Genomic DNA, 13693 nt, shown 5'->3' on the forward strand with positions numbered 1-13693 from the left:
TTTAGAGGCCGTAATGGCACAATATAAATAAAAAACGTAGAGTTAGGACTGCCCCATTATGAGATTGCCGTGAAGTGGCGGGGTAGCTCAAAGAATTGATCAATTATTTGCTAAATATCTCATATTTGAAATACAGTCAGAATTTATTATGTGCATGTGCACTTTAGATATTGCGTTTTGACCTTCAGCAGTGCTGGCTTCTCCCCTCTTTTTGCTTCTGTATTGGTATGTGGCTGACCACCACTGTTGCCGCGCACGCTGGGTCATATGCGCCATTCTGTCTGGGTTCACTATGATTGATAGGCTGCTGTGCACACACACACAGCAGCCCTGCCCTGCCTCAGGCTCTAGTTAATTAGGCAGCTGTGCCTCAGCCAGTTTCATCCTTTAACTTTGGTGTTGGTTTGGCAGTGTGGAGGCCAGATCTGATATGTCCGCACAGGACCTGATCGGCCTCTATCTGCGCTCGCCTTCCTGGCACTAAGGGAGTGATTCTGTCAATGCTCCAGGTACAGTTTGTCATGTAATGTTATTTAATGTGGTCTGTCCCTTTTTTTTTTTTTCTCACACTCTATACATTTAGAGGCCGTAATGGCACAATATAAATAAAAAACGTAGAGTTAGGACTGCCCCATTATGAGATTGCCGTGAAGTGGCGGGGTAGCTCAAAGAATTGATCAATTATTTGCTAAATATCTCATATTTGAAATACAGTCAGAATTTATTATGTGCATGTGCACTTTAGATATTGCGTTTTGACCTTCAGCAGTGCTGGCTTCTCCCCTCTTTTTGCTTATGTAACTAAGTGGTGCAGCACTAACTATTAAGAATCTTTCACAGGTTTTTGCCATCTTTTCTGAGAACAGCATAATGTAGAGACGGAGACCCTGATTCCAGCAATGTATTAATTACTAGACTGTTTGCTGTAGTTTTCATGAATTCATTCTTTCATCAACAGGAGTAGAAGATCATCACTGGAGGATTAGTAAAGATGCTGCCATAGAGTCCTCCATATCAATGTGTTCTTTATACCCCGCCCCCTCCACTGATTGGCAGCTCTCTGCCTATGCACAGTGTACGCAAAAAGCTGCCAAACAGAGATATGGGTGGGGTTATACAGAGCTCAACATTCAGATAACTGGTAGATTTGCAGCAGATCAAACAGGGGTTTTATAAAAACTGCAGAAAGCAGCCCAATAAAATCCATCCCTGGAATCAGAGTCTCTTCTCCTACATCAAGTTGCTCTCAGATGGGGTAGCAAAAGAACTGGTAATAACAGATTTTTTTTAAGTGTGTTAACCCATTATCTACCAATGTCCTTTTTTTGGGACGCCTAATCTTTGGCTTCTAGCAACTAAGATTTTATAATTTTTATAATTAGGTCCAATTTTTTTTGTTGTGTTTGTAAAATGAATGTTTTCAAAATAGGAAATCATGTCATTGTCATTTTTAATTGAATATTGGGACGCCCTTTTCTGAAAAATCCGTACTTGTAAAAATTTTAATTTGGCAAGTAATGGATTAACTAATGGCTTCAGAGAGAGCCACAGAGGAGAATGTAAAAATCTCAATCTTGAGCTTATAGTTTGTTCCATTGCTTAGAGGTGGTGAGAATTGCCACCAAAGAAGGGAGAGAGGCTTAGTCACGTGGTTGAAGAATGCATCCACGGGCAGGGGGAGCGTTATCTGCCATATGGATGAGGATTGTTTTTTTTGTTCTTTGTATGTAGAGGGGTATGGCTCCCCCTTTTTTGAGCTGAGCATTTTATTTATATGTTGCTTTCCAACAGGCATGTACAGTCAGACCTGGGTTCTCCTCTGCCAGTGTCTACTGAGGGCGGCTGGAGATTATTTAAATTAGAGATACAACCATCCTGCCTGGGTACACCTTGTCGCACAGGGGTGGCTTACACACGTTTTTGGTCAAAACAGTGTCAACTATATACCCTATGCTATTTGCATGTACTATTACTATTTACTTACTGCAGGATATTTGCTAATTTTTCTTTTATTCTAGTATTTTGCTATTTTAAAAACGTGTAATGATGAGAATAACCCTGTAAATAATCCTCCTGGTGTCAGAGCTGAAAAACAAAATGTTATAAACCATTATCTTATCGCTATAATATTTTAAACCAAAAATATACAAAATGAGCATGCTAAATAAAAATAGGCTGTTTGTGTTTTAATCTGCCTATTCTAGCTCCCCCCTGCTGGAAGGCATAATATAATTGTGACAAGGGAATTGAAATTAAAAGACTTCACACAACAGGAGCTAAACATACTTTAGTGTTAGTATTCTGATGTTCTTTACTAGAATGTCTTTTCATATTACTTTAGGAAAAAGAATACTAAAACATGTCAAAATAATTTGGAAGGAGGCAGCACTATTATGAAGGCAGAATGGTCATAATTAGACTTAAGTAGGAAAATGTTTGATGATTAATAAAAAGTAGTTTTCAGTACAATCAGCAAAATGTTTTCTTTACCATGTGGGAGACTACTTCATAATAGAAGTTGTATAAACACTGTGGAATTTAGGTCAATTTTGGAGCTGTTGACAAAAATGAATACATTTTTAATGGAATGTGGAAGCAACGTTATAGTCATTTTCATAAATGCTGTAAACTTTTTTGTTTGGAGATAATTATATCAACAACCCAACTGCTTCAGTTCAAAGTCCTGCTCTGCCCATGGATCAGCGGTGTAGACACTGGACAATAGCAACATCTCGGTCCATAGGACTCAAATGGCAGTAGCAAGATCGAAGAGTTGTCCACTACTAGGACAGCCCCTTCTTGATCAAAATTCTTGCTCCAAATGTTTGTCACCATAAAATAAAAAAGCCTACCTATTCTCGTATACTCTATATATGGAGAGTCCACAAACTATTCTAGGAAATTCTACTTCCTGTAAAACATTACTTCTTAGCCATATGGCAATACTCGGGATGAAGGGCTATTTAACAATACCACTCCGTCCCTCCCCAGTCTCGCCACATGGCTAAGCAGTACTGTGCAGCCACACTTGGGCTATTTCTACATTCAGCAAAAATTGAGGGACACATTTTGGTGCCATTTGTACCCATTTCCCAGTGGGAAAAAGTAAAATCTGGGCCTAAAACAACCTTTTGGTGGTAAAAATATAATTATTTTTTTATTCATTGCCCGATGATATAAAATTATGTGACCCACCTGTGGTGTCAATATGATCACTGCACCCCTGGGTGAAATTATTAATAGGTATAGTTTATAAAATGGAATCTCTTATGGAGGGTTCTGCTATTCTTGCATCTCAGCGGCTCTGTCAATGTGACAATGCACCCTCAAACCAATCCAGAAAAATGTGAACTTCAATATGGCGCTTATTCCCTTCTGAGCTTTGCAGTCTGTCTCAAAAGTAGTTTTCGACCACATATTGGTTATCGGTATGCTCAGTAGGAATTGCACAACAAATTTTGGGGCCTATTTTCTATTGCTATCCTTGTGAAAATAAAAAAATTGAGGCTAAAATAAAATTTTTGTGGGAAAAATTAGATTTTTTTTAATTTTTACTGCTCTATATTATAAACTTCTGTTAAGCAGCTGAGGGTTCAAGATCATACATCTAGATACATTCCTTGAGGGGTCTAGCTTCCAAAATTATGTCACTTATGCGAGTTTTCCACTGTTTAAGTAGCTTAGGGGCTCTCAAACTGAGACATGACTGAGTGCTGCATGAGCCTAAGCAGCATTTTACCCCCAGATATAGGGTATTGGTATACTGAGGAGAAATTGCACAAATTGAATGGTGCAATTTCTCCTGTTAGCCTTCTGAAAATGCAACATTTAGGGCTAAAAAACATTTTTGTGGGGAAAATTAGATTTTTTTTATTTTCGAGGCTCAATGTTATAAACTTCTGTGAAACACATAGCTGTCCCAAGTACTCACCACACATGTAGATAAGTTTCCCAAGGGTTATAGTTCGAGATGGTGTCATCTGTGTGGGGTTTCTACTGTTCAGGTATAGGGACTGTCCAAAAGCGACATGTGAAAATAAAAAATGTGGGTCTAAAGTAAAATTTTTGTGAAAAAAAGTAAAATGTTAATTTTTTTCCTTCCACATTCCATTAATTTCTGTGAAGCACATGAAGGGTTAATAAACTTCTTGAATGTGGTTTTGAACAGCTTGAGGGGTGCAATTTTCAGAATGGTGTCACTTTTGTGTATTTTTTATCATAAAGACCCCTCATAATCACTTCAAATGTAAAAATAGTTTTGTAAATTGTGTTGGAAAAATGAGAAATCGCTGGTCAACTTTTATCCCTTATAACTTCCTAACAAAAAAATTATGTTTCAAAAATTGTGCTGATGTAAAGAAGACATGTGGGAAATGTTATTTATTAAACTATTTTGTGTGACATAACTCTCTGATTTAAGGGGGAAAAAATACAAGTTTGAAAATTGCTAAATTTACAAAATTTTAGCTAATTTACATTTTTTTTCACAAATAAACACACCATATCAAATAAATTTTACCATTATATTGAAGTACAATATAATCTCAGAATCTGTGGCATCTGTTGAAGTGTTCCAGAGTTATTACCTCATAAATTGACACTGGGCAGAATTGTAAAATGTGGCATGGTCATGAAGGTGAAAACAAGCTTGGTGATAAAGGGGTTAATCCAGGTACATTTTTTTATTTTTTTTGTGTTATATATCACTGAAATGTAGCCCATGTTTATATGCAAAGCCAGGAAAAATTAAAAGGAGGGTGATTCATAGACCCATGAAACGCAACAACTGATGGACCTCACTCAAATATTATTAAAATGTAGTTGCTGTACTCCTACACTCATGAAGGCTTTGAACAAAGTGAAAAACAAGTAAAAAATTATAAGGAGGGTAATACAGTAATCCTCTTCTTCTCCTTTCTCGGGAAGCTGGGGGAATTGCCTCCACCTGCTTCCTTGAGCCCAGTTGCCAGTTGTCTGCTGTAAGTGACCCGGCTGGCGGTAGTGATGGAGTCCCCGACATTTAGAAATGGGCAACAACCCCATATGTCACCTGCATCATTGGCTACTCCTTCATAGGAGGTTGCAAGCCCCAAGAACAGTACACTCTCTCAGGGGTGGTAGTAGTGTAACGGGGGCCAGGATTATAGTTATGACGAGAGCCTGCTGCTGTTCTGGGACACCCTGATGCTCTGCTACAGAAACATTAGACCCCTTTTGCTGTGTGCTATGTTTGCAATGCACTTCACCCACCTGTTGGTCTCCTCAGCGTGCAAAGTCCCGATCCATTTCAGCAGCACACAAATATTGTCAAAGTCCAGATTCATTTTCAATAAAATTTTACTCAACTCATTCAGCTTCGTAACAGACACCGTCCATCAAACTTCACATGTCATGGATGCTCCTTCTGTTAAGCTGTCGCTGTTCTTTCCTATCAACGTTTAATCTGGCACCATAGTCTCCATTCCTGCAGTTTTCTGGGTTACCAGTGTAGCTGGTCCCTGGTGCTCCCCATCCACTTTCCCCATCATGGGCGAAACTGAAGGATGCTGCTGCATATCCTTCTCAGACCGTAGGTCCCGGATGTCTCGGGAGTTACCCAAAGGCCTAACCGCTAATTCCCTCCCTTCAATTCTTCTCTAGAATTCAACTACCTACTTTCTAGAACAATTCTGCTCACACAGCTCTAGCTCTTCCCACTAGCCCTCCTATTGGCTTAACTATTTAACTGTTACTAAACCATTTCTTATCCCATATTAATCTAGTATCTAACTCTATAGAGTCCTCCACTGTCCTAAATCCTACATGACCCTTACTGAACACTAAACCTAACTGTATCACTACATATCCCTATCTCTATCCCTCACACCGAGACATATAAACATTACTTGCACAATGTATAAACACAAGTACATTGGTCAACACACTAGAATAGATTCAAATGCTACCACATTACATGGTACACATATTAAAACATATAAACCATATCCAATTTTATTTGACAGGTATGCACAGGAATGCAGGACCCAAACCAGCCCCCTGCGAACCCCCTATAGTAGCCCTGCCTCAAACTGCTTCAAGGAACCTCTCATATGCCCATTCATTCCTCAACAAGGCTTCATCCTGCTTCCTTCCTTCTGGGATTACACCCACTGCATACCAGAAAGGCAAGTGTTCAGTCTCTATGGCCCGATGATTGAATGAGATGTGATGACAGGTCCCAAACTCTTAATTGGACCCCTTCTGTGCTGACCGTCACAAGTAACGAACACCCCCTTGGATGCCAACTCTAAGCATCTTGCAGCTAGCGGACCCGATAACATTTCTTCAGACCTGGTCCTGTCTTTCCTCCTTGACTCACCTGACCAGCCTAAACACCACAGTCTGGTTGCCAATTCCTAGATCCCGGTTCTACCATCCGCAGTCCGCAAGATCCCCAGCTGTAAAGAATGCGGCCTGGATTCGGGCCTTGGTGGTTTTGGGAAATTGGCCAGATCCAGACCACAGACTCCTGCTACCTCTGCTTTTGCATCAGCTTCCTCTGGCTCCAATATTCCTCCGGTCACTCCCTCGGGAGTCTCGCATGGTTCTGCCATCTTTGCCGCCCACTAAGCCCATTACACTGTATAGATGACTAATTGAATACAGTAAAAAAAGTAGCAATTTTTTTAGAGTGTTAGATATCACAAAAATGTATCCCAGACCACCAAATAGTGTATGGGTGAGAAATGCAATTCAGCCAGTATTTTTAATGCTTTTTGTAGTGTTAGATATCACCAAATTTTACCCTAGACCATGGAATAGTGTATGGGTGAGAGTGAAATCCTGACAATTTTTTTAATTCTTTTTTTTTGGAGAGTTATAACCCCTGATGATGTCACACTACCAGCTAATCAGAGTAATGCTACAATCAAGATGGCCACAGCATTATAGTGATGTGCAGGCAATCCCCACATACTTATTGCCTGCAAGGCGCCAAACATGGTGGGGATTTAAGTTTTACATTGAGCACCACCCAAAACTTGCCTAGTAATGAGTGCATTTGAGCACCCAGATACTCGAGTGATATCTGAGTATGACCAAGAACGTTTGTTTATCCCTAATGGTCAACAATTTCTGGCCCACAAAACCTGCATACTCCCTAATTCCTCTGCAATCTTCAGCTATTGGTTCTCAAAGCTGGACATCTGGCATGAGCTGTCCCTCTATGCCTTGGAGGGGTTGTGCTGCCCTGTCGCTAGCATCTTGTATGATCGGGTATGTAGTGCTGCCAACCGGGGTAAAAAAAAGACAAGCTATAGCAACAGAAAGTGCTGACACACTCACTCTGATAAAAATGAACAAAGCTTGGATTTTTCCACACCACCAAATGACAGCAGAGCAATAAAGTGTTTTAAATCTTCAATATTTAAGTGAGGCCTGCCAGTTGTTGCCTTCAAGGGTCTATGGATGACTGGATGAGTCTATTTATAATTTTTTTCCTGGCTTTGCACTGTGTGAAAAGACTTTATGAGTGTAGGAGTAGATCAACTACACTTTCAAAATTTTTAAATGAGGTCCTCCATTTGTTGCCATTTGTTGCCTTCAAGGGTCTATGAATGGCTATATTACCCTCCTAATCATTTTTACATGGCTTAGTACATTGTTCATAGCCTTTATAAGTGTAGAAGCACATCAACTACACTTTCTTAATATTTTAATGCGGCCTTCCAGTTGTTGCCTTCAGTTGTTGCCTTCAAGAATCTATGGATGTGCCTGTTTGTAATTTTTCTTGGCTGTGCACTGTATGCAGAGTATTTATTTATTTATTATGCTTTGCTTACATAGCAGTACCATATTCCGCAGTACTAAATTCCCAATCAGTATGTTTTTGGAATGCTAGATGAAACCCGAGTACCCCTCAGGAACCCACACAAGCACAAGAAGAACATAAAAATAGATGGTGGGATTTGAAACCAGAAACCCAGTGCTGCAAAGCTGCAATGCTAACCACTGAGCCACCATGTTGCCCACCGTGCTACTATGAATTTTGGGGTTGCCACAACTACACTTTGTTCACAATATTTGAATGAGGTGCTACAGTTGCTGCCTTCAAAGTGTATGGATGACCCTGCTTGTCATTTTTTGGGTAGGTTTTGCACTCTGCAAAACTTTTGTGAGTGTAGGAGTATCACAACTATACTTTGTTCACAATATTTGAATTAAGGACTAGAGTTGGTGCCTTTAATGTTGTTTTGAATGACCCTGCTTGTAATTTTTGGCAGGCTTTGCACTTACTGCATGCTTTTATGAGTCTAGGAGTACCATTACATGACAACTTGAACAAAATGTTTATGAGGCCTGCTCTACGCCTAATGTCAGGCTGCTGCTATGCAGGTAAAAGCAGCTCCACTAGATGGCAATAAAGTGGAGGGAGGACTACACACAGCAGGAGCAGACCTGCAGTGCAGCAACGACGCCACCACTAGGTGGCAGCGGATTGGTAAAACAAGCCTGGTTGATATTAGTCTGTAGCACAGTACCAAAGGAAGAACCAAGCACAGAGTCAGAAGCAAGCCAAATGGGTCTATACCGGTCAGGAGCAGATATGGCTAAGACAAGAAGCAAAACAGCAGGTCAGTCAAAACCAGGTCGGGTACCAGGGAATCCAACACGTGAAGGGGAACACAGAGTCGGGAAGGGAAGAGGGGAATACACAGACACGGGTACAGCCAGCAAAAGCAGCAGGACGAATCACTATATGCAGAGTCAGCTATACATGTCATAGGTAGAAACTATAACTGACACCAGTGGCAGGTTACGGCACAGCTAAATAGCAAAGCTGAACCCAGAATGAGACAGAGTACAGTTAACCTTGACATAATCAGCCCGGGAAAAGAGCAGACAGGACTCAAAACCCAGACTGGATCATGACAGTATATCTGAGTCACTCTTCCATCATTTTTGGCAGCTATTGCTTCCTTCATAAATTTTTCTGAAATTACACTAAAATTTCCAATCTTTTAATAAAAATTTCAATTTTGGTTTACTTAAATCATGATTTTTAATGCTTTTTAAATTTTGCCTTATATACAAGTCATTATACAGGAAAACATTTTTCTTAACTTTTTTCTGTGAACTCTAATTTCTCATCGATTTTGTATGTTTTATTGTCAGTCCTTAAAGTGGAGTAAAAGTGGCACACCATTGTTCTCAGCAATCTGGGAGTCAGAGATACTTCCAGGGGTCTTCCCAATGTTGTTCTCCTTTCATTCATCACTTTTACCATCAATTTCACGATTTTCACTGCCCTCCAGACCTCCTTGTAGGGACTGCCAAAAAATGCTCGGATTTCCCATTGACTCCCATTATACTCGTTATTCAAATGACCAGCCAAGCATTAGGAATTGCTTGGTTCAAGTAACGAACATCTGAGAATTTTAGTGCTCACTCATCTCTATTAGCAATGAGTCAGAAACTCAGAGAGGAGCTTCAACTATATAAGGGGCTGTTAAGGCCTAGTTTTTCATAGTGCCTGTAGTTACAACACAAGTGAACAACAGCAAGACAGAAAATACATTCTGTCAACTAGGAATCCTTCAAAAAAGTGGCAAGAGCCTTCTAGAAGTGAATACTGCTTATTGGGAAGCTGGAAGAAGCCTGAACATTAATATAGTTGGGAACTATGTTGATGCAGAGCAATTAGAAGCCATAATGACTGCAGTGAGTTAGACCAGGTCACCTTTATACATATAGTGGTGAACAGCAAGTGCCAACCTACTGTAGTGTGGAAGATTTATGAAAGAAATTATATTTCTTGCCCCATGGGAGCATCTAGGAAATAATCTATGTAAATAACATCCAATCTGATGTCAGATAGGTGTTTAGGTTCTTCTACTATAGTAAAATATGCTTTGTTTTTAACTATAATGGCCTCTCTTGCTTCCTTTTCCATCCCCTCCACTACACTACATTACTGGCCGATGCCACTGGCCATCAAGGGAGCAGTACCATTAGTGTGAGTGAAGATATTGTCAATACATCATATGTTTCACTGGTGTTCAGGGTTTCCAAATTATACTTGGAAAAACGAAGCCTTACAAGTTGTTAACTACTAGCCATTAAATCTAATTGACTAACAAGTAAAACTGGTCTAGTCAGAGGAGTACACTCATATCTCAACTATCACCTTATTTAAGATCGATTATACCTCAGTAACTAGACACACAAGTTTTAGTACCAGCAAGGTTAGACTCTGGCAATACAAAATAATAAGCAAACCTGCAATTATTCTATTTTATTAGATTTGTTTCCTTCCAGGTTTTATTTGAACATAATGCATTAACACAATGTATAACAAATATTTTGCAGTTATGTTTAAGCTGCTCCTTTGCTGCTAATATCTGCCATTTAATTGCAGCATACATTATATCTCTGAACTTACAGCAGCTTTTATTGACAGATCTAAAATTCAATGTTTCTACTGTGAACCCAAATGAATACATTCATAGAAAAAACTCCAATGTCATCAGCTCAGAAACAATTTAATATGTAATGCACTTGTACCGTACATCTAAGAGGAGCTGTCCAAAGCTAGAAACCATGAATACCAAGCAAGAGCTGAATTTTATTTTCAGACTTCATTTTTTTCATAAGGCAAAGTGTCATGATTCCCAATGGCAAGGAAACATCAGAACACAAAAATAACGGACGAGCTCTGGGTTATGGAATCTCGAGCTGACCGTGAGCTAAATCTACCACACAACTAATAGTAGCCAGGGAGCACACCTACGACTTCCTAAATGCCACGCGCCAGCCGGAGCACTAACTACGCCTGGTAGAGGAAGGAACAGACCTGGCTTACCTCTAGGGAAATACCCCAAAAGATGATAGCAGCCCCCCACATGTAATAACGGTGAGTTAAGAGGAAAAGACATACACAGTATGAAAGTAGATTTAGCAAAGAGAGGTCCACTTACTAGATAACAGATAGGTTAAACAAACGACCCTTTGGAAATTTACTGCCAGGAATCAGATCTATGGCGCAATCACAATCCCTGTGGGGAGGGAGTGAACCAATTTTAGGCTCTTCAAAAATATCACGATAATCAGACAAAAATGCCGGAATCTCAGAGGGAGTAGATGACGAAATGGACACCAAAGGTATGTCCCCATGAACCCCCCGACATCCCCAGCTTAACACAGACATAGCTTTCCAGTCAAGGACTGGGTTATGAGATTGTAACCATGGTAATCCAAGCACCAAAACATCATGTAAATTGTACAACACAAGGAAGCGAATCACCTCCTGATGGTCTGGAGTCATACGCATAGTCACTTGCGTCCAGAACTGTGGTTTATTACAAGCCAAAGGTGTAGAATCAATACCCTTCAAAGGTATAGGGACTTCCAGAGGCTCTAAATCAAACCCACAGCGCCTGGCAAAGGACCAGTCCATAAGACTCAGAGCGGCGCCAGAGTCCACATAGGCATCCACGGTAATAACTGATAATGAACAAATCAAGGTTACAGACAAAATAAATTTGGACTGCAAAGTGCCAATTGAAATAGACTTGTCAACCTTCCTAGTACGCTTAGAGCATGCTGATATAACATGAGCAGAATCACCACAATAGAAGCATAACCCATTTTTACGCCTATAATTCTGCCGCTCGCTTCTGGACATAATTCTGTCACATTGCATTTTCTCTGGCATCTCATCAGAAGATACCGCCAAATGGTGCACGGGTTTGCGCTCCCGCAAACGCCGATCAATCTGAATAGCCATTGTCATGGACTCATTCAGACCTGTAGGCGCAGGGAACCCGACCATAACATCTTTAACGGCATCAGAAAGGCCCTCTCTGAAATTTGCCGCTAGGGCGCACTCATTCCACTGAGTAAGCACAGACCATTTACGAAATTTTTGGCAGTATATCTCAGCTTCATCTTGCCCTTGAGATAGGGCTATCAAAGCTTTTTCAGCTTGAATCTCCAAATTAGGTTCCTCATAAAGCAACCCTAAAGCCAGGAAAAACGCATCCACATTGAGCAACGCAGGATCCCCTGGTGCCAATGAAAATGCCCAATTTTGAGGGTCACCTCGCAGCAAAGAGATTACAATCTTAACCTGCTGGACAGGATCTCCTGAGGAGTGAGGTCTGAGAGAAAGGAATAATTTACAATTATATTTGAAATTCAGAAACCGAGATCTATCACCGGAAAACACCTCTGGTGTAGGGAATTTAAGGTTCAGAAATAGGAGCATGTATAACAAAATCTTGAAAATTTTGAACCTTCGTAGCAAGATTATTTAAACCTGCAGCCAAACTCTGAGGATCCATCTTTAAACATGTGAGCTCAGAGCCATTCAAGGATTATAAGAGAAAGGCAAAGGCTGTAATTAGAGCTGAAATACAACTGATCCAACTATGGAGCAAGCATAGGGGGAAAAAAAAAAAAAAAAATCTACAGACTTCTTTTTTCTCTCCTTTCTTCTGCCAATAACTTTAACACAGGCCGGTCATACTGTCATGATTCCCAATGGCAAGGAAACATCAGAACACAAAAATAACGGACGAGCTCTGGGTGATAGAATCTCGAGCTGACCGTGAGCTAAATCTACCACACAACTAATAGTAGCCAGGGAGCACACCTACGACTTCCTAAATGCCACGCGCCAGCCGGAGGACTAACTACGCCTGGTAGAGGAAGGAACAGACCTGGCTTACCTCTAGGGAAATACCCCAAAAGATGATAGCAGCCCCCCACATGTAATAACGGTGAGTTAAGAGGAAAAGACATACACAGTATGAAAGTAGATTTAGCAAAGAGAGGTCCACTTACTAGATAGCAGAAGGATACAAAAGAGGACTTCACGGTCAACTAAAAACCCTTTCAAAAAACCATCCTGAAATTACTTTAAGACTCCTGTGTCAACTCATGACACAGGAGTGGCAATTTCAGCCCGCAAGAGCTTCCAGCTACAGAGAATAACAAAAACTGCAAACTGGACAAAAGATACAAAACAAAAGGACAAAGTCCACTTAGCTGATCAGCAGACTAGTAGCAGGAACATGCAACCGAAGGCTCTGGTTACAATGATGACCGGCAAGGAAATGACTGGAGAGCAAGGCTAAATAGGAAACTCCCAAACACTGATGGGAGCAGGTGAACTGAGACAGCAAAGCACACACAAGTCACCAGTACCACCAGCAACCACCAGGGGAGCCCAAAAAGCGGATTCACAACAGCAAAGTTGCTTAGCCTTTAGCAAGTCAATGACATTGATTTAGAAGAGAATCCAGTATCCTAAGAGAATTACAATAGATACAGATCAAGAAATGAGAAATTATTCATAGTACAGGTAATACTTGCAAATTGTCTCTTCAGAGAGGAAGAGGACTAGAACTCTAGTGCCACCTATAAGAAGTAGCAATCCTAACAGTCAATGTCGACCCTTTAACGAGCCTTGTCACGTGACTTAAGACTAAAGCCAAACCATAGTCTCAATTTGCAGACACTGTGTTTCTGGGTAGTGCTCCTCATCAGTGCAAAGTGTGAGATCTGATTTGGCTGTGTGAGAGGTGTCTGATCATGATCCAAGAAGTATCGTTTCTCCTTGCGGAGAGTGACATGTTAAGCATGTCACTTCCTCTTCAGAGAGGAAGAGGACTAGAACTCTAGTGCCACATCATGTCACTCTCCGCAAGGAGAA

The sequence above is a fragment of the Ranitomeya variabilis genome, chromosome 6 (assembly GCF_051348905.1).
Source record: "Ranitomeya variabilis isolate aRanVar5 chromosome 6, aRanVar5.hap1, whole genome shotgun sequence".
Classification (NCBI taxonomy): domain Eukaryota; kingdom Metazoa; phylum Chordata; class Amphibia; order Anura; family Dendrobatidae; genus Ranitomeya; species Ranitomeya variabilis.